At 42.7% G+C, this 19282-nt stretch overlaps 1 non-coding gene across 1 annotated transcript; it reads right to left on the bottom strand.

Moving 5' to 3' along the window:
• Positions 1-1026: 1026 nt before the first annotated feature.
• On the bottom strand, positions 1027-1167 carry LOC142874624 (U4 spliceosomal RNA). The gene has a single exon (XR_012922287.1). It is a non-coding gene; the product is annotated as a U4 spliceosomal RNA (small nuclear RNA).
• Positions 1168-19282: the final 18115 nt, after the last annotated feature.

Below are 19282 nucleotides of genomic sequence, written 5' to 3'. Positions count from 1 at the left end.
CAGTTAGCGCAAGAGGTAAACAGGGACCTTCTTGTTTTCACTCTGTCGGAAGCTCTAATTCATTTCTAATTACTATCTCCTGGAAGAACACTGTGTTGTCATTGCCTTTTAAATTTCTTCCTCTTTTTAGAGAAAACACATATTTTAGGTCATTAAGAAAAACCTTGTCTTGGTTTGGATGATGTTTTTGTTCAACACAGTGGAATTATTATTTTGTTTCAGGCGCAATTTGTGCGGTAGGAGGAAGAGGCTGCATGCATTTTAATTTGGCAATGAATTAACAATAATCAAGAGAATGTGGCTTTTCCACTGTCACACAGTTCGGCTCTACATGTTTATTCAAGCCAGAGAAAAGGCATCCTTGTTATTTGGATTTTAAAGTTAACTAGTCAGGAAGAAAAAAAATATTGGCATGTGTAATATGCCAAAACCTTTCCTTAATTTTCAACTCAATATTACAGTTTGCAACTTAAAATAATCCATGAAGAAAAAGAAAGCTCTTACAATGAGCAGGGATAACAAAGAAAAACCAATATTATTTTGTATAGACAAGGAAGTGGAATGTGGCAAAAACCAGCTTCTGTTGTTTTGCATATTGTGAGATATTACCCAAACATATAGGAAAATTTGAGTGGACAAAGCTTTGATTTTCTCACTTATAAACTGGGGTTAACTTGGTTATTGTTATTTTTTTTTACAGTGACTTAGTCTGTTCTGATAGTAAATTCGGGGAAACGTGTGAATTGGTGAGATAAACTTTGGTTTGCAATTGTGAATAAAAACGGGGTCAGTGGTGGGCCTGCTCCTCCTCAGTCTGTAGGCGTTTCTGAGGACATTGCACACACAAGTTGTCAGCTACCGCTTCCAGCTCCAGAAGGCCTGGAAGAAACAGGCGAGGGGCCAGTGCTGCAGAGCAAGACGGTTGGGAAGGTCATCAGCTGGGAAGACCTCAGTGTATAGACCAGAGAGGGGACCACAGCTCTCAAAACTTGCCATTTCATTTTTTTTTTTTTCCTTCTTATTCAGTCCCCGTAGGGACTGTTAAAAATTGCCAATGCCGACTATATTGCAAGTCACCATGGCGGGGTATTGGGAAAAGTTTTCAATTAGCAATAATCCCGCCTCGGATAAACCTCATTGGCTACGATACGACCACTGCGCAAAGCTCCGTTTTGCTTCTGGACTTACCACGGGGTTCCAAGTGTGCACTGTAATGTGAAGAGTTGAGCAGAGGGAGGTGGGTCTTACGTCTTGTTGAAAAATCGACACATTCTAAAATGCTTTAGGTTGCAGAGAAGCAGGAATAAATGTTGGTTATGGCTTACGCCTTTATTAAAATACCTGGCAGAGCTATTTACTCACTTGATTTTTCCTAGCTGCATTTGTGTAGGACGTAGGTCAACTATGTTGTAATAAGTAAAGACTGGAAATGCCAATAAGCCAAAAGAAAAATGCATTATTCACAATTCTACTCTTAAGAGATTACTACTACTTTTTAGTTTAGCTGGCAAACTAAAAAAAAAAAAAGATCCTAATGTAAAATTCCTAGTTCCTTATGTAAACGAGCTTTCACATTAAAAATATTCAAATAGAAGAGAGAAAATTCACAGAGGCCAGGCTCTGCTGTAAATCCACAGTTCTTCTGTTATTTGGTCTCCAGAGCAAAGAGACAAGCTTTTCTAGGACTAGTTTCTAATCTAACATCTTTCCTAAAAAAGTCTCCATTTTTTCTGTTTTTCTTGGGAAAAATAAGGAAACTGGAAAATCAAAGCCCCAATCATTCATCTAGTTGAAATGGTCTCAAAGTGTGGTCCTGGGACCAATAGCATCAAAGCCATCAGGGGACTTGCAGATTTTCTGGCCCCACCCCAGACCTCCTGAATCAGAAACTCAGGGGTGGGCCCAGCAAGCTGCATTTTTAACAGGTCTTCCAGGTGACTGATGCACACTTGAGTTTGAAAACTACTGTCCCTTGAGATGCTAGAGTGAGTCTGGGGACAACGACTGGTGGACCATTCAGGGGCTCTGGCCTCCTGTGGCTTGGCTCCGAATGTACAAGGGTGCTACTCTGTTGTATTTGAGTGGAGTTTCCAAGAAGAGTCTAAAGAAAGAAGAGGCAGCTGTTTAGTCTGGGGTTCAAGTGGCTGAGACAATCAGGAGCATATAATTTAAGACTAGAAAGAGCAGTTTGTATGGAGATATGCCTTAAAGGCAAAATTAGGGTTAATGAATATATTGAAGAAGAAGAATTACAATATTCACAATTATTCAATCACTTCCGACTCTCCTGTCATTTGTTTAAACTAGTTTCTTCTGCCTTTATTAGAACAATTAATGGCTGCCAGTAAATATTGTATTTGTATTTCCTTAAGCGAATTTGAATATGTCATCATCTTACTGCAGGGAGCAAAGCACAATGAATGTCCATCGTTTTAAAATATGAAAGCATTTGTTTTCAAGACACAAAAATGTGACTTAAGCCAGAATTTAGGCTTTGGAATTAAAATACAAACAATTTATTAATATGTTAATTAGTTGTTTCTGTTTGTGTATGTAAAAATTATTTTCTATTTCTAAACACTTTGATTCTTACTAGCTGAGGGACCATAAGAGTGGTAAGAAAACTCTGAGCCTTAGTTTTTCACCTGCAAAATGGGATAATCTAATAAGAAAATGCATATAAAACTGCTTTCTAAGCTGCACAGTATTGTCATTACCATTATTACACTGTTATTATATGATTTTTAAACATAAACATTAATTCATTTAATTAGTTTAATTAGTATTAATTAGTTTATTATTTTTCCATTAGTATATTTAACTTTACTTATAGTAGAGTACAAAATACTGTGGATATCTATTTTTTAAATGTAAAAACTCTTTTGGTTAAAACACAAAAACATGATGTCAGTTAGCATTTAGCTTTCAGAAATGAAATAGAGAAAACGTATGCATTTATAAGTAAGGAATATTCATTGGCAAAGTTACCGAATAGATGTTTATTTATTGTGCTATTATAATGAATAAAACATTCATAAGTAAGATCCTCTGCATTGTTGACTGTCATTAAGTGACAAGATTGACAGAGGCCTAGCACCTACTAGAAATGTAATTTGCATCTTGGGCAATTTGTTCTCTCTCATGTAATACCTTAGGGCTTGGCCAGCTGCAAAACATTGGAAAACACATTTTCTCCTGCATTAATGTATGTGCAAAAATCTTTAAAATATTGGCAATGCTAATCCAGCAATATATTAAAAAGGATAATGCCTCGTGATAAAGTGAATTTATCCCAGGAATGCAAGGTTGCTTTTACTTTTATAAATGAAACAGTGTAACTCACCATATTCCATCACAATTGATTCAGGGAAAGAATTTAACAAAATTTAACACCTATTTGTAAAAAGACCTCTCAAGAAATTAAGGATACAAAAGAATTTTCTCACCCTGATAATGTGCATATACCAAAGTCTACAGCTAACATCATACTTAACAGCGAAAGACAGAATACTTTCCCCTTAAGAATGCGAACAGAACAAGGATGTCAGTGGTCACCATATCTATTTGACATAGTACTGGAGGTCCTAGCCAGTGCAACAAGTCAAGAAAAAGAAATAAAAGACAAATATATTGGAAAGGAAGAGGTAAAACTATCTTTATTCACAGATGATCAACATGAAAAAAATCCTTAAATAATCTTCAAAAGAGTGATTAAACTTAATATGATAGTTTAGCAAGATTGCAGGATATGTAAAAATCAATTGTAGTTCTTTACTAGCAATGAATAATGAGAAATTGAATATTGTGACACAATAGCATCGAAAATATGACACCCATATAGGTCATTTAACAGGACATGTATAAGATCTGTAGCCAGGAAAACAGCTTTGCAAGGCTCTCACAAGGACTCTAGGAGTTAGGTACTTGTCTTAGTCTATTTTGTGTTGCTATAAACAAATACCTAAGGCTGGGAAACTTATAAAGAAAAAAGATTTATTTGGCTCATGATCCTGATGGCTGGAAAGTTCAAGATTGAGCATCTGCATCTGGCAAGGGGTTTAAGCTGCTTCCACTCCTGGAAGGGGAAGGGCAGTCGATGTGTGCAGAGATCACATGGTGAGCGAGGAAATAAGACAGAGACAGAGAAGGTGCCAGGCTCTTTTTAACAACCAGCTCTGTGGGAACTAATAGAGTGAGAACTCACTCACACCCATGAAAGGGCATTAATCATTTCAAGAACAATCTACCCCGTGGCCCAAACATGGGGGCCCCTAAGAGGCCCCATCTACAACACTGGGGAGCGAATGTCCACATGAGATCTGGAAGGAACAAACATCCAAACCATATCAGTCCTGATAGTTTTCTCCTTTTACAAGTGAGAAACAGAGGCTTAGAGTGATTGAGTTTCAAGGAAATGCTGCCAGGAAGGGTCTGGGCTGGATTTTAAGCTAGGGATCAAGATTTTAACCTTCACACTTAATTGCTTCTCTGAGCAGTATTAGCTCCAATGTGGATCTTCCCATCGATGGCAGATCTGCATGTAGACTGGGAAGTCATGCTACTAAAATATGGTAATTAACGTTTTTCAGAAATGCAGAAATCTAGGCAGTTCCTTGAAGTGAGGAACATATGGTGATGCGGAAGCTGCAGGTTTTGAAGCTAAGATCCATATTCCTCAGCCCCAGCTCTAGAGATTCTGCTTCTGGAGAGCTGGGGTAGGTCCAGGAATGTGCATATAGAACAAGCCTCCTGGGTCCCCCTGACTCAGGCGATGTAAGGACCTCACACTGAGATAGACCACCCCAGAGGTTGCCATGGTATGATGCTTTTAAAAGCATCCTTACAGTAGGCTGAATATCTTGACATCAATGAAACACGGGAAAAATTGAAGGCATAAAGGGAATTTGGCAAATATGAAGTTACGATGATCCACTGAATTAAAAGTAAGATGTAAATATCTTTCCAAGTACCATGGAAGTTATGTTTATAATAGCCATGAGAATGAAGGACTACAGAGGGACATCTATCTCACTGGCAAGAAGCTGGTAGGACGAGGGCTGCATCACTGCCTTCCCAGCCTCCTCCTTATTTTTCTACTCTGTGGGGACTCTGTTGGCAGCACACACCTTTCCCTGGGCCGGGCAGCAACACCTCCAGGGCTGTCACTAAGCAGGGCCTGTTTTTACAAGTCGAGTGAGGCCTGGGCCACTTTAATACAATAAAAATGAACAGAGCTGACACAGGGTTAGCAAAATAGCAGTATATATAATATATATAGTTTGCATTTAATTATTTAGTACTTTTAACACAAAAAATTCAAGGTAATATAATTTTAAATTCACCAGACAATAAGATTTCTTTACAATATTAATTCATGATAGGAGATGTAGTCCAGAAATGGAACATGACTTTAAAATTGTATGATGGGCCCAATTTTCCAGTCCTGTAAATGTGTCTATCTCTAAATGTACATTAACATCATTTGGAGATGATGTCAAAGATCTAAATTTGAGGCCCTTTCTGAGAGCAAGGTCCAGACCAAACAGCTCTCCTAGCCTGCCCCAGAATAAACCCTGTTGTTAAGTACAGTCATGAGTTGCTTCACGACGGGGATATGACATTCTGAGAGATGTGTTGATAGGCACTTTCTTTGTTGCTCGAATATCATAGTGTGTACTTACATAAGCCTAGATGGTATAGCTATACCTATTCCCATATATACAAATACATATACATACACATACATACGTATGTATATGTGTGCTTGTGCATACACACACACACACACACACAAAATCCTATGTTGCTTAACAACAGGGATGTGTTCTGAGAAGTGTGCCATTAGGTGATTTCATCATTGTGCAAACATCATAGAGTGTACAAACCTAGATGGTACAGTCTACTGCACACCTAGGCTATAACCCTGTACAGCATGTTATTGTACTATTACAGGCAATTGTAATACAATGGTAAGTATTTGTGTATGTAAACATAGAGAAAATGTACGGTAAAAATATGGCATAAAAGATAAAAAAAAAACACAATGATATACCTATATAGGGCATTTACCATGAGCAGAGCTTCAGGACTGGAAGTTTTTCTTGGTGAATCAGAGAGTAGGTGGTGAGTGAAAACTAAGACAAAAACACACACAAGGCCTACACAGGGTCAGGACCACCAATACCACTCTCTTCCACCTCCACATCTTGTCCCCCTGGAAGGTCTTCAGGGGCAAAAAACATGCATGGAGCTGTCATCCCCTGTGACAATAACGCCTTCTTCTGGAATATCTCCTCAAGGACCTGCCTGAGGCTGTTTTATACCTAACCTTTTTGTTGATGTGTAGAAGGAGTTCACCCTAAAATAACAATAAAAAACACAGCAAATACATAAACCAGTGAGAGTCATTTCTTCTCAAGTATTATATGCTGTACATAATTGTACATGCTACACTTTTATACAGCTGCCAGGGAAATAGGTTTGCTTACAACAGCATTGCAGCAAGCATGTGAGTAATGTGCTGCTCTGTGTCATGATGGCTACAACAGCACCAGGTGATAGGAATTTTTCAGCTCCATTATAATCTTATGGGCCACTGTAATGTATGCAGTCTGGCATTGACTGAGGGGTCATTGTGTGGCACATGCCTGTGCTTTCTGCTCTTTCAGTTCTTTACACTTGCAAGAAACTTCACAAGCAATTTCTTGTTCACTACCCATGCAACTTCAATGTTGACGATAAAAGGTAATGTATGATTCTATTGATGTAACTTTCAAAAACAGGCAAAACTTATAAACTGTGCTGGAAGTCAGGATAGTGGTTATCCTAGGGTGTTGTTGGTAATGCTCTGTTTCTTATTCTGGGGGCTGGTGACGTGATTCACTTATAATCTGTGCACTTTTTTGTATGTTGTTTCAATACAAATTTCACTTTAAGAATGTTGCTGCAAATTGTAGAATTCACAGAAGTGCAGCTGCTGCTGCCTCAGCAATGCCTTGAATCAGCGGCACCAAATTGGATTGAGTGGCTTTTTCATCTCCAGGAATAGCCGTCGTTGGCTGGGACACAGGATGCTCACCCCGCTAGCGTGTCCGGGTGGCTGGCACCACTGAGGAGCTGGCCCATTAGGTTCTCCCTGGTGAATGTGGATGAGCACGTGCAGAGTGTCACGAGCCCAGATATGTGAAGCCTCTGGCAGAAATTCCTTGGTTTGCAACTCTAGCCTAGGCAATGGCGGCATCTCGGTGTCTCTGAAATGACTCATTCACCGAGTGTGCATGTGTGTTTTTCCCATCCTCCCCAACTTTGTTGTCCCTAGAGCTTCTGTGAGTGACACGATGGAGTGAAACAGGGCCTTGCTGAGAGGGAAAAGGTGGCCAGCTGGCCTGGTGGTCTGCTTGGCCCCCAGGAGGCCATTCCTGACACCTGGTCCCATATGGCAGTGCATGCTCAGGGACATGAGCCAGGCAGTCCCTTGGAGAAAAAGCAACACATTCCTAGCTCTGTGGCCAGAGCAACGGGAGGCGGGGTGAGAGCCTTGGACTGGAGCTTTAGTGCTTGTCCTCCTGGTAACTGGCTGTGTGAGTCAGTGCTGGCCCTTTTAGTCCTCTGAGCCCTGTGTTCCTTGTGAACAGAGGACCAGGTATCTCTAGGGTCTCCTGCGGTGTCTATGGTCTTATGATAATAAAAATAAGCTTCTTGTTGACTTTTAAAAGCTCACCAGATTTTCTTCCTCAAATCCACTTACACCCATTCCTGGCCTGGCCATCATATGTCTGTTTATATCATGGTCTGGATCAAAAGCTACTTCCCATATGAACTCTCCCCAAGAGAGTGTCAACGGTCTGTCATACGCATCATCTCACTTATAATATATTCTGTTATTTATATCTGTGTCTTGTAATTGCACTAGAGATGGCAAACTCCCTCATGAAAACGATAGTATCATCTCAATGATAGTCATCCTCAGGAGCAAGGATCCCCAATGTGGGTTGACTCACTTGCAACAGTTGCCTGCATCCAAATCACACAGGGAACTTAACGGTTCAGATTCCCAAGTCCAGCCCCTGGAGATTTTGATTCAGAGATCAAGGGAAAGACCAGGAAATCTACCTTTAAATAGCATCTGGAGGGTTTCCAAGCCTGGCTTGAGAGCTCCTCCATGTCCTCCTTCATATTGTCGACTTAGCACTAAGTCGACATATATAGGCAGAATTAAGAGAGGGATGTAAGTTATCACTTTTGTTTCGTCATCTAAAAATTTTCCGGAGTTCACAAAGATGAAGAACATGAATCAAGATTGTGATATTCAATTAGAATAATTTCATTGAGTTGTTCCAACAGTACTTTCTCATGTTTCGCAATGTTCTGTGCCATGAAGATAGACTGAGTGGAATATAAAATTTTATTTTCCAAATAATTTTTTAGTTTTTGAATTGAATTAGGCAAACTTTCTTTTAGAGACTTCTGCAGCACTTAACTTCCCTTTCTACCAAGTTCTTTGATCCCTGCCCCCAACCTGGCCTATCTACCTTTACCTATAATCCATGCCAGTTTGGGAGAAGTATAAGCTTTTGTTTCCCTATTCTATCAGAACCTGGTGTGTCTCACTCTGTTTATTCACTGATCTCTCCATCCATTCAGTAAGTGTTGACTGAGCCCTGCTTTCTGCCGGGCACAATCCTGAGCCCTGGGAACAAGGCTGTGGACAGAACAGGTTTGGCTCCTGGCCTGTGGGATTTACACTCTCAGGGGTGAGGCAAATGTGATATAAATGATTACAAATAATTAGCAAGAGCCTTACAGGTTTATCACATCTGCTAAGCTAATGACATCTAAACTATTGGCTGCTAATGACAACATTTTGCTCTTCCCAGAAAATACTTGCAGCTAAAAAGACTTTAGTACCTTACCTCGAGAAAGGGAAGGAGTGGAGTGGGGGTTTCAAAGGAGATCTGTTTGTGGAGGGGACCTTTGCTAACATTTTAAAAATCATAATATGTAACTGGATGCCTATCCCACCTGACCAAAATGTCCTCTTGTGCAAACTAACATTAGTTTCAGGCCATTTGGGTAGGATTTCCCAAAGTGTGGCACATATCCTAATGGTGGGATGCAAGATGTGTTAGGTAGTTGTAGCAGATGCAGTTGGTGCCCTGAGCATACCGCCCTGGCCCTGGCGGCTCCTCTCTGTGCTGATGGCTCCTCCCTGCAAATGCCCGGGACTCTGCCTGAGGCTTGCCCAGGTTGGGGGATCTGGCTCTGCCCACCGACGAGGCAGGCCTGCGTGCTAGGGAGTTAATGTCCACGCCCACAGGAGGAGCCTCAGAGGAAGGCACGTTCTCTGCCTCTCCCAGAGGGTCCCTGCGGGGCTCAACCCCCAGACCCCATAGCAGTGTCTTGCTCATTAACGTCCCCTGCGTAGACTCTCTGTCTTCACTCTCGTTTCTCCAGAGCCCCAGTGCTGCTTCCTGGGAGCACCTCTCAAACAAATGATTTGTACTCTAATCCTAGTCCCAACCCAACCTAAAACAGTGGCACATGGGTACACACTTTTATTTTAATGGCCATGTATTTTTAAGATGTACCAAGAAAAATATAAATTGCACATCCTATCTGTGATTTCATTTTGTGTGTGTTATTGAATTTTAAGTTAAAAAAGTGAGTCACTTGAGGCCGGGCGTGGTGGCTCACGCCTGTAATCCTAGCACTCTAGGAGGCCGAGGCGGGCGGATTGCTTGAGGTCAGGAGTTCAAAACCAGCCTGAGGAAGACCCCGTCTCTACTAAAAATAGAAAGAAATTAATTGACCAACCAAAAAATATATATACAAAAAATTAGCTGGGCATGGTGGCGCATGCCTGTAGTCCCAGCTACTTGGGAGGCTGAGGCAGGAGGATCACTTGAGCCAGGAGATTGAGGTTGCTGTGAGCTAGGCTGACGCCACGGTACTCACTCTAGCCTGGGCAACAAAGTGAGACTCTATCTCAAAAAAAGAAAAAAGTGAGTCACTTGAAACAGCAGTGGTAAGTGATGGTTCTCAGGTGCTAGACAAATGACAAGGGGAGACTGTGGGTGGGTGGGGGGCATTGTTCTTGAGGCTGCCTGTAAACCGGGGAGCTTCCAATTCTGCAGCAAACTCAAAGGCACGGGTTCTTAAAGTGAGGCTCCCAGGGGTCCACAAGCCCTTGACAGACTATGCATTATGCAAAGTGTTGCGTGTTTGGATCCTCTTCCCCCCTGCCCCCCAAAGTTCATATTTTCTTTAGTCTCTCAAAGGGGTCTACCATTCGAAGTGTCTAGAGAAAAAAAAAGAAAAGGACAGAAGGAAGGAAGGGAGTGAGGGAGGGAGGCAGGCGCTCTCGGTTTTTCCACTTTTTTCATGTATCCCAGATCTCTGTTCCTGTTGCAAAAAAGCAAATAAACCAACCAACCAACCAAACAAACAAACAACAACAACAACAACAACAACAAAAAACAAAATAAAACAAAACAAACAAGAGGGAGAAGAATGAAGAGATGGATTCCTGATCCAAATAAAAAACATGTGTTTGTAGGACTGGGTTACTTGATGACTTCAGAGAGGTGAGGTATCCACCCCCCACCCCCACCCTTAATAACAAAACTGGAAATATCTTCTGAGGATGTTTATCTGCTGGCAGGGATGGATACAGCTGAAGAGTAGCATCTGTGTACAACTTGGGGAAAAAAAAAATCTTCAGTGGTAAAGATTCATTAAACACCCAAATCTCCCAAGTATCAAACGGCAGGACAAACAAGACTTCTGTACATGCAAAGCAAATTTTATTTAAGTCACAATCAAGACAGTTCCTGTTGTTTCATAAAGTAGGACTTCTGTTAATAGCACAACCAACAAATCCGGGAAACCAAGCTAATGCATCTTAATGCCTGATTTTGATGCATATAAAAAATTCAAGAAATTCCACATTTCATAGCCAATTGTGTATCCGTGCCATCCAGGTTGAATTAGTTAGGATTAGAATCAGCTGTAAGCAGTAGAAAATCCAAAATAATAAGTGGCTGGGAAAAGATAGAAATTTATTTTATTCATATGAAAATCTGGTACATGGCTCAGGGATTGGTATGATTATTCACAATACCAGGGAATATTGTGTTCCTTCTCCATGTTGTTCACTATTCCCACGTTCACCTCATTGCCCAAGATGGCTGTTCTAGTCTCAGCCATCATGTCCACATTCCAGCCAGGAAAAAGGAGTAAAAGGAGAAGCTTACCTTTAAGGACAGTTTTGTGACATTGCAAACACTACGTCCTCTTACATTTCTTTGCCCAGAACTTTTTTGTTTGTTTGTTTTGTTTTCAAAGTTTTTATTCTGTTTTCATAATAAAACACCATGGCCCCAAGGAAAAAATTTTTTTTCTAGTCAATGTATTAATAGTAAGTACATGTGGTTTTTGCTTTTCCATTTTCTAGATACTTCACTTAGATTTTTTTTTGATTTTTTTTATTTCAGCATTTTATGGGGGTACAGATTTTAAAGTTTCAATAAATGCCCATTTCCCCCCTCCCTCCACAAGTCTGAGTCTCCAACATGACCATCCCCCAGATGGTGCACATCTCACTCATTATATATGTATATACCTGCCGCCCTCCCACCTGCCCAATACCCTATTACTGTGGTACCTATGTGACCACTTAGGTGCTGTTCAGTTAATACCAATTTGCTGGTGAGTATATGTGGTGCTTGTTTTTCCATTCTTGGGAAACTTCACTTAATAGTATGGGTTCCAGCTCTAACCAGGAAAATATAAGATGTGCTATATCACCATTGTTTCTTAGAACTGAATAGTACTCCATGGTATACATATACCACATTTTATTAATCCATTCTTGGATTGATGGGCACTTGGGCTGTTTCCACAGCCTTGCAATTATGAATTGTGCTGCTATAAACATTCGAGTGCAGGTGTCTTTTTTGTAGAGTGTCATTGGATCATTTGGGTAGATGCCCAGCAATGGGATTGCTGGATCAAATGGTAGATTCACTTGTATCACTTTAAGGTATCTCCATATTGCTTTCCACAGAGGTTGAACTAGTTTGCAGTCCCACCAGCAGTGTAGGAGTGTTCCTCTCTCTCTGCATGCCCAGAACTTAATAACTTGACCATACCTATCTGCAAGGGAGGGTAACAAATGTAGTCTTTATTCTGGGGGGTCATATGCTCAGCTAAAATTTCTACTGCTATGGAAGAACAGATAATGGGTAATACCAACAATCTTAAGCCACTCAGATTTCTAACATATAGGTAGTTCCAAATGGTTAATTTTAGCATAATATTCAACTATAAGCCTTATTTAATGTGTCAATGAAATTGCTTGATCCTAATCACCCGTTTTTAAAGCTATCTCTAATTAAATCTTTGCTAACATTCATACATAAAGCATATTTTTCATTTTGAATGTCTGCTTGATGCTGGGCAAAATCCATCCCACCTAGAATAAACAGCATGTCTCATTTGTGGATTATTGGGACCCTTTGTCCTTTCTTCCTTTCTGTTCACCATACTTTTGGCCATTTTCCCATTAGTTAAAGTCTTGAATGAAAAGACAAAGTAGGATTAAAAAAAACAATAAAGTCTAATCAGATGAGCTTTGCTCCTTCTTAGCAATATTTCTACAAGGACTGAAGTATAGTAGACTGAAAATAAGTAATACCAAGTTGTGGGGTTATCTGCTGTAAAAACAGTCCCTTATGCCAGGAGATGGGCAAGTCCTTTTCCTTGCTGTCTACAATCGAGGGGTCACCCTGGTGAAGGAGGTTGTGTCACCTCCACTGGGGAGTAGAGAAGCAACCTGCCTGAGGGGACAGTTACTAAGGGGCAAAGCTGAGACCGGAGTCCAGGTCTCTCTGACCCCCCAAACCACAGCAATTTTGAAAAGTGCATCTTGCCACGACTTCGCCATCGCATCTCCACGGGAGAGGCAGTTTTTACATTAACATCGCCTGACTCTAAAAGTAGACCTGGAAGACGTAAACAGAGTGAAGAGGTTCCGAGCGTGCCAGGCCGCAGATCCCAGGTCTCCCTGCCCTCTGCCAGCGCGCAGGAGCACTTGATCTTTACAGAGTGGCACGCAGGGCTCCCAGCCCCAGGTGGCATGTGGGAGGCGAGACAGAGCGCCCTCTCTCCAGAACGCTTTAGAAGAGCAAGGGTGGCCTCCGGACAGCATTTCCTTGGCTTCTCGTGTGCTGCAGTGCTTGAAGGGAGAGGGTCACTGAGGCGGGAGGCGGTTTGGATGGAGTCCCTCGTCCCTCCCCCGCAGCTTGGCATGCAACCTGTCGCCCGGAGTGTGACAGGAGACCCTCAGAGTGCCGCAGCCACTCTGCTAGCTCCTCTCCACGGCTCTGAGAGGCTTTCTGCAGGGGAGGATGTGGGATTTGAACCTAGAACCTCTGACTCCAAAACTCACGCGCTTTAGCCACAAGGCAGTGCACCTTGTTCGTAAGCACACACCGGAAACTGAAATGCAGGTGGCTGATAATAAAGTCTGGAAAGAAAGGATGGCTTGAGTGCGTCTGAATATAAATCTAAGGACAATTTTTAGGTGTAATACCTTCCAATAAATTACATGGAACAGGTTCTTGGATTTGGCACGGAGAAACGCTGGAAGGTTTCCTCGCCTCTGCCCCTGGCACAGAGGGTGTGAGCAGTTACTGGGGAAGGGCGTGGGGACAATGTGGCGAGGCCGGCAGTGAGACGGAGAGAGGAGCGCCAGCCCAGGGTGCGCTGGGCCTCACCGCCGGGCGGGAGACTGTGGGCAGCTCCGAGCCCAGGGGGACCAGCTAGCGGGTCTCTGCCCTGTTGCTTTGAACACTTTTTCCTGGGTCATTATCTTAATCTGGGTCCCCCAGAGCAGATCCCTACACGAGCTGCTGCAGGAGATCTAGGCAGGGGAGTGGGAAGCGAGGCAGCAGGGACGGGAAGGCAGCCAGCACATGGTGTGATTTCAAGTAGTCACCTCTGCGGGCCACCGGAGCTGGAGCCGGTGGGGAGAGTCCCAGAGCCAACAGAGCGGGCGCGTATAATCGGTGGAGGGCTGCTCCCCCGGTGTTAATTCCATGGCACTTCCGGCCTATTATTAGGCAGCCACGCCGGTTCCAAGACGCAGTGAAAGCCTGAGGCAAATGGAGGCCCGTGCTGGTGGCAGGAGAAGCTATGCGCTCGGCCTGGTACAGGTGACAGACACCTGCGCCAGGTAGGGCACTGGCAGCATTGGCTGCAGTCATCAGCAGTGGACTGGGTGAGGGAAGGATGGGGCCCCACAGTGCTCGTGTGTGTGTGTGAGTGTGTGTGTGAGAGAGAGACAGAGACACAGAGAGAGACAGAGACACAGAGAGAGACAGAGACAGAGACACAGAGAGAGAGAGAGTGCTGCTCTGTGGCATTTCAAGACTGGTGACTGAGATTACAAGAAAGCAGCAAAGATGGGGCTGGGAATCCCAACGCCTGGACTCTAGTCACACTTTGGGACCAGAGGCAAGGTCTGTGGCCAGGGGCAGTGTCCCCTGCCTGAGGCATTCATTCCCCTGCTGTGTCTGTCCCTCCCCACTCTGCCCGGCCATTCCCGGCCAGCCCTCCCAGACCCAAAGATGCCACCCCAGTGGTTTCTGGCCACACTCTGAATGCTTAAGCCGAATTGACACGAAATGGGTTTTGCCCCCCTGTAGCTGCTGTTGTCCCGGGAAGGCTGGGCAGGAGTCCTGGTTCCAAGAGCTCTGGAGCCTCAACCCCCAGTGTCCTATTTCAGCCACAGAGCCGAGCAGCCTCCCTTGGATAACTTAGATGCGTTCCCCTCCCCTGGCAGCCAAAGCCCGGGAAAGTTCAGTCGAGGTTACTCCGCCCTTCCTTGCGTCGGCGGGGCAGCTGTCAGCCGTAATGAGATAGTGCCGGCCACGCTTCCTGAGCTCGCCGGGAACGGGCGAGCTACTCCATCACTTACACGATTATTTGCCGCGTTGTTTTCTAAACACACGCAAATGTGCATGTACAAAAGGCTGGAAGCATTCTCATCGGAACATTATCTCTTACTGGGTACCCAGGACAAAGGCAATTTTACAGTGTTTCCCACCCTCGACCTTCGGGTTGAGGGAGCATGTTCAACCGACAGTTCTTTCCCAAGCCTTGGAAGTGTGTCCGTGTGTCAGAAAAGAAGCTCACGTGTGAAAGTCCCCTCCAGTGCTGTCGGGACCTCAGTGTCCCCAATTCCAGAAAAGCAGCTGGGTTTGTGGTGAAGCGTGACTCTGTGAAAACAAAAGCGTACCTTTTTGGTCTCAATCCTCATTAGATTATGTATTTTAAAACCAAGATTCTGCGGTCAACAGGAATTTTCGATTTAGAAAAATTTGCTTTGAGTCCTAAGTCCTCAGCTTCCTCACTGCTGATTGTGTTACTGAGCAATGTTCTAAATTAGAATGGCTGTGAGGGAAGCCAGGGCTGCTGTGTGTTTCTGAGCAGCCTGTACCCTGCACTCTTAGAGTGCACATTGCCGTGTATGTGAATGATGTCCCGAGAGTTGTTCAGTGCACAATCTGAACAACCACACACAGTGACCCTTGGACCAACAAAGCCTGCACATTAAACTGTAAAACACTTTGCAAATGCCAAAATGTCGACCAATAAAAACTAGAGGAAGCCAACTCTAAGAGTTTGTTAGGTTTTTTAAATCTTTTTAAAAATTACTATTTTTATGTTAGCTACTTTTTAAAATTTATTGGTTACCTACACCCATTGTTAAACACCTGTGTATTCTAAGATTAATCTTTATCACTTATATTTATTTGATTTATTCAATGTCTCTAAAATCTCTTTGATGTCTCATAAGCCTTTGTCTAAGCTCTCAGTACAAAGTACTAAATACTTTCTCTTCGATGCAGAAAGTTGTCATTTTGTGTTTGCTGTGGGCCAGCACTGACAGAATTTTCCATAGTGACAGAAATGTTCAATATGTTAATAAAGCATCCAGGAGCCACACCTGGCAATCGATAATTTGAAATGTTGCTAGTGCAATTGAGGAACTGACTTCTAAATATAATTTTAATTAATTTAAGTTTTACTAGCCATGTGTAGCTATTAGCTACTATATGGACAGTGTAGCACACCTTAGATTCCGTACAAGCCATGATTTCTAATCCTATTAAAATCATGCTGGTGCAGCCCAAGGGAACCCTACTTAAAGGCAGTATGTGACTTTGCTTTGGCAATAAAATTTTGCTTCATTTTTATGCCTAAATGTTCCCCAAAAGCCCTATGCATGGAGAGAATTTTTATATCAAATCGTATTTTTCCATTTAATCCTATTATAATTTCAAGATAGTGGTGCCTCAGAAAAATCTTTGATTTTTTACGCTGCATCCCTACATCTGTTCTCACTCCTTTTAAACATGCTGTGTCTTTGCAAGCAAGGCCAGAGATGGGGGCTCAAAGTTCTGTACTCCCAGGAGACACCAGCCCAAAGCACAGACATCTTGCCAGGTCTTACTTTCTTTACTCTTTAGGTCCTAGAGGTCAAAAGCATTTAAGAAGAAAAGCCGTGGGGACGATCCAGTCCTGAGTGTGGGAACGGGGAGACTGGATGTAAGTTCATTCAGCAATGCCTGCCGAGAGCCTGCCTGGCCTGGCTCAAGACTGGGGCAGGGGTGAGATAAGCGAGGAAGACACAGTTGCTGCTTCTTTTGGTTGTTGAGGAGTCTAGTTGTGCTCCAAGAGAGGGCTACACAAACAGCTGCAGGAACTTAAGGAAGAAGAGCATGCATAGAGAAACCATTCACAGGGGCTCCATTGTCTTCTTCAAGGAACCTTCTAACCTGATACTCCCAATATGAGAAATGATGATCACTTCCCAAATAAAAAGCAACAAACTTTCCTTGTCAAGACGTTACAGTTTGTAAACTGCTCCTGTACCCATAATCACACCTCGTAGCCACAAACAAGTCCCCTCCAGGAAGGTAGGCAGAAACAAGCATTGAATCCAAAATGGATGCTAATTGACCTCCCTCAAGTATCTCAGTTAGTAATCTTTTAAATATAACCTTTAGGTCCCCTTTCCCCCCCAAAAGAGCAGAATGAGTAATTTTTGTCCTATACTTTTTGTTTATGTCTTTAAAAATACCTTGTTTAAAGTCATGTTTGCCCTCTGAAATAAAACACTTTGAAATCACTCACTCCTTTTCCCTTTAATATTTGAGTCACCATTATAAATGCTTCAGCAAGGTGAAGGTGAACGGCGGGGGGCTTTGGGGCAGCATGAAGTTTCCCCATACAGGCATACCTTGTTTTTATTGCACATCACTTTATTGTGCTTCACGGGTGTTGCATTATTTTACAAATGGAAGGTACGAGGCAACCTTGCACTGAGCAAGTCCATCTGCACCATTTTTCCAACAGCCTGTGCTCACTTTGTGTCTCTGGGTTGCATTTCGGTAATTCTTACAATATTTCAAACTTTTCCATTACTGTTATATCTGTTGTGGTGATCTGTGATCAGTGATCTTTAATATTACCATTGTAATTGTTTTGGGGTACCACGAACTATGCCCATATAAGACAGTGAACTTAATCGATACGTGTTGTGTGTCTTATGACTGCTCCATTTACTGGCTGTTCCCTGTCTCTCTCTCTTGCCCCAAGCCATTCCCTGAGACACAATCATATTGAAATTAGGCCAATGAATAATCCTACAATGCCCTCTAAGTGTTCAAGGGAGAGGAACAGTCGCACATCTCTCACTGTGAGTCAAAAGCGAGCTAGAGATGATTAAGCTTAGTGAGGAAGACGTGTGGAAAGCCAAGATAGGCAAAAAGCGAAGCCTCTTGTGCCGGTTAGCCAAGTTGTGAATGCAAAGGAAGAGTTCTTGAAGGAAATTACAAGTCCTACTCCTGGCCGGGCGTGGTGGCTCACGCCTGTAATCCTAGCACTTTGGGAGGCTGAGGCAGGCGGATTGCTCAAGGTCAGGAGTTCGAAACCAGCCTGAGCGAGACCCCGTCTCTACCAAAAATAGAAATAAATTAATTGACCAACTAAAAATATATATATACAAAAAATTAGCCGGGCATGGTGGCGCATGCCTCTAGTCCCAGCTACTCGGGAGCCTGAGGCAGTAGGATCGCTGAGCCCCGGAGATTGAGGTTGCTGTGAGCTAGGCTGACGCCACGGCACTCACTCTAGCCTGGGCAACAAAGTGAGACTCTGTCTCAAAAAAAAAAAAAAAAAAGTCCTACTCCAGTGAACATACAAATGATAAGAAATTGAAACAAACGTATTGGTGATATGGAGAAAATCTGAGTGGTCTGGATAAGAGATTAAACCAGCTACAACATTCTCATAAACCAAAGCTTAGTCCAGAGCAAGGCCCTAACTTTTCAATTCTACGAAGGCTGAGAGAGGTGAGGAAGCCGCAGAAGAAAAGTTGGAGGCTATCAAAGGGTGGTTCATGAGGTTTAAGGAAAGAAGTTTATTCTATAACGTGGAAGTGCAAGGTGAAGCAGCCAGCGCTAATGTAGAAGCTGCAGTAAATTATCCAGAAGTTATAGCTGAGATCATTGACAAAAGTAGCTACACTAAACAACGGATTTTCAATGTAGACAGAATAATAGCCTTCTATTTAAAAGAGATGCCATGTAGGACTTTCACAGCTAGAGAGGAGAAGTCGATGCCTGGATTCAGAGCTTCAAAGGACAGGCTGCATTTCTTGTTGGGAGTTAATGTATCTAGTAACCTTAAGTTGAAGCCCATGCTCATTTATCATTCCAAAACTCCTAAAGCCTTGAAAAGTTATGTTAAATCTAGTCTGCCTGTGCTCTATAAATGGAACAACAAAACATGGATGACAGCACCTCTGTTTACAGAATGGTTTACTAAATATTTTAAGCCCACTGCTGCTAAGAAAAGAAGATTTTTTTCAAAGTATTGCTGCTCATTGACAATGCACCTGGTCACCCAAGAGCTCTGATAGAGATGTACATAGAGATGAGTGTTGTTTTGTTTTAATTTTTATTTTTAATTATTATAGACACATAAGAGTTGTATATCTTTAGATGAATATTGTTTTCATGCCTGCTAACACAACATCCATCCTGCGACCCAGGGATCAAGGGGTGATTCCTCGGATGGATCTGGGCAAAGTAAATTGAAAACCTTCTGGAAAAAGTTCACCATGCTAGATGCTATTAGGAACATTCATCATTCATGTGAAGAGGTCAAAATATCAGCATTAACAGGAGTTTGGAAGAAGTTTTTTTCAACCATC

The sequence above is a fragment of the Microcebus murinus genome, chromosome 12, assembly GCF_040939455.1.
Source record: "Microcebus murinus isolate Inina chromosome 12, M.murinus_Inina_mat1.0, whole genome shotgun sequence".
NCBI lineage: Eukaryota > Metazoa > Chordata > Mammalia > Primates > Cheirogaleidae > Microcebus > Microcebus murinus.
This window is presented reverse-complemented; position numbering and strand designations above follow the sequence as displayed.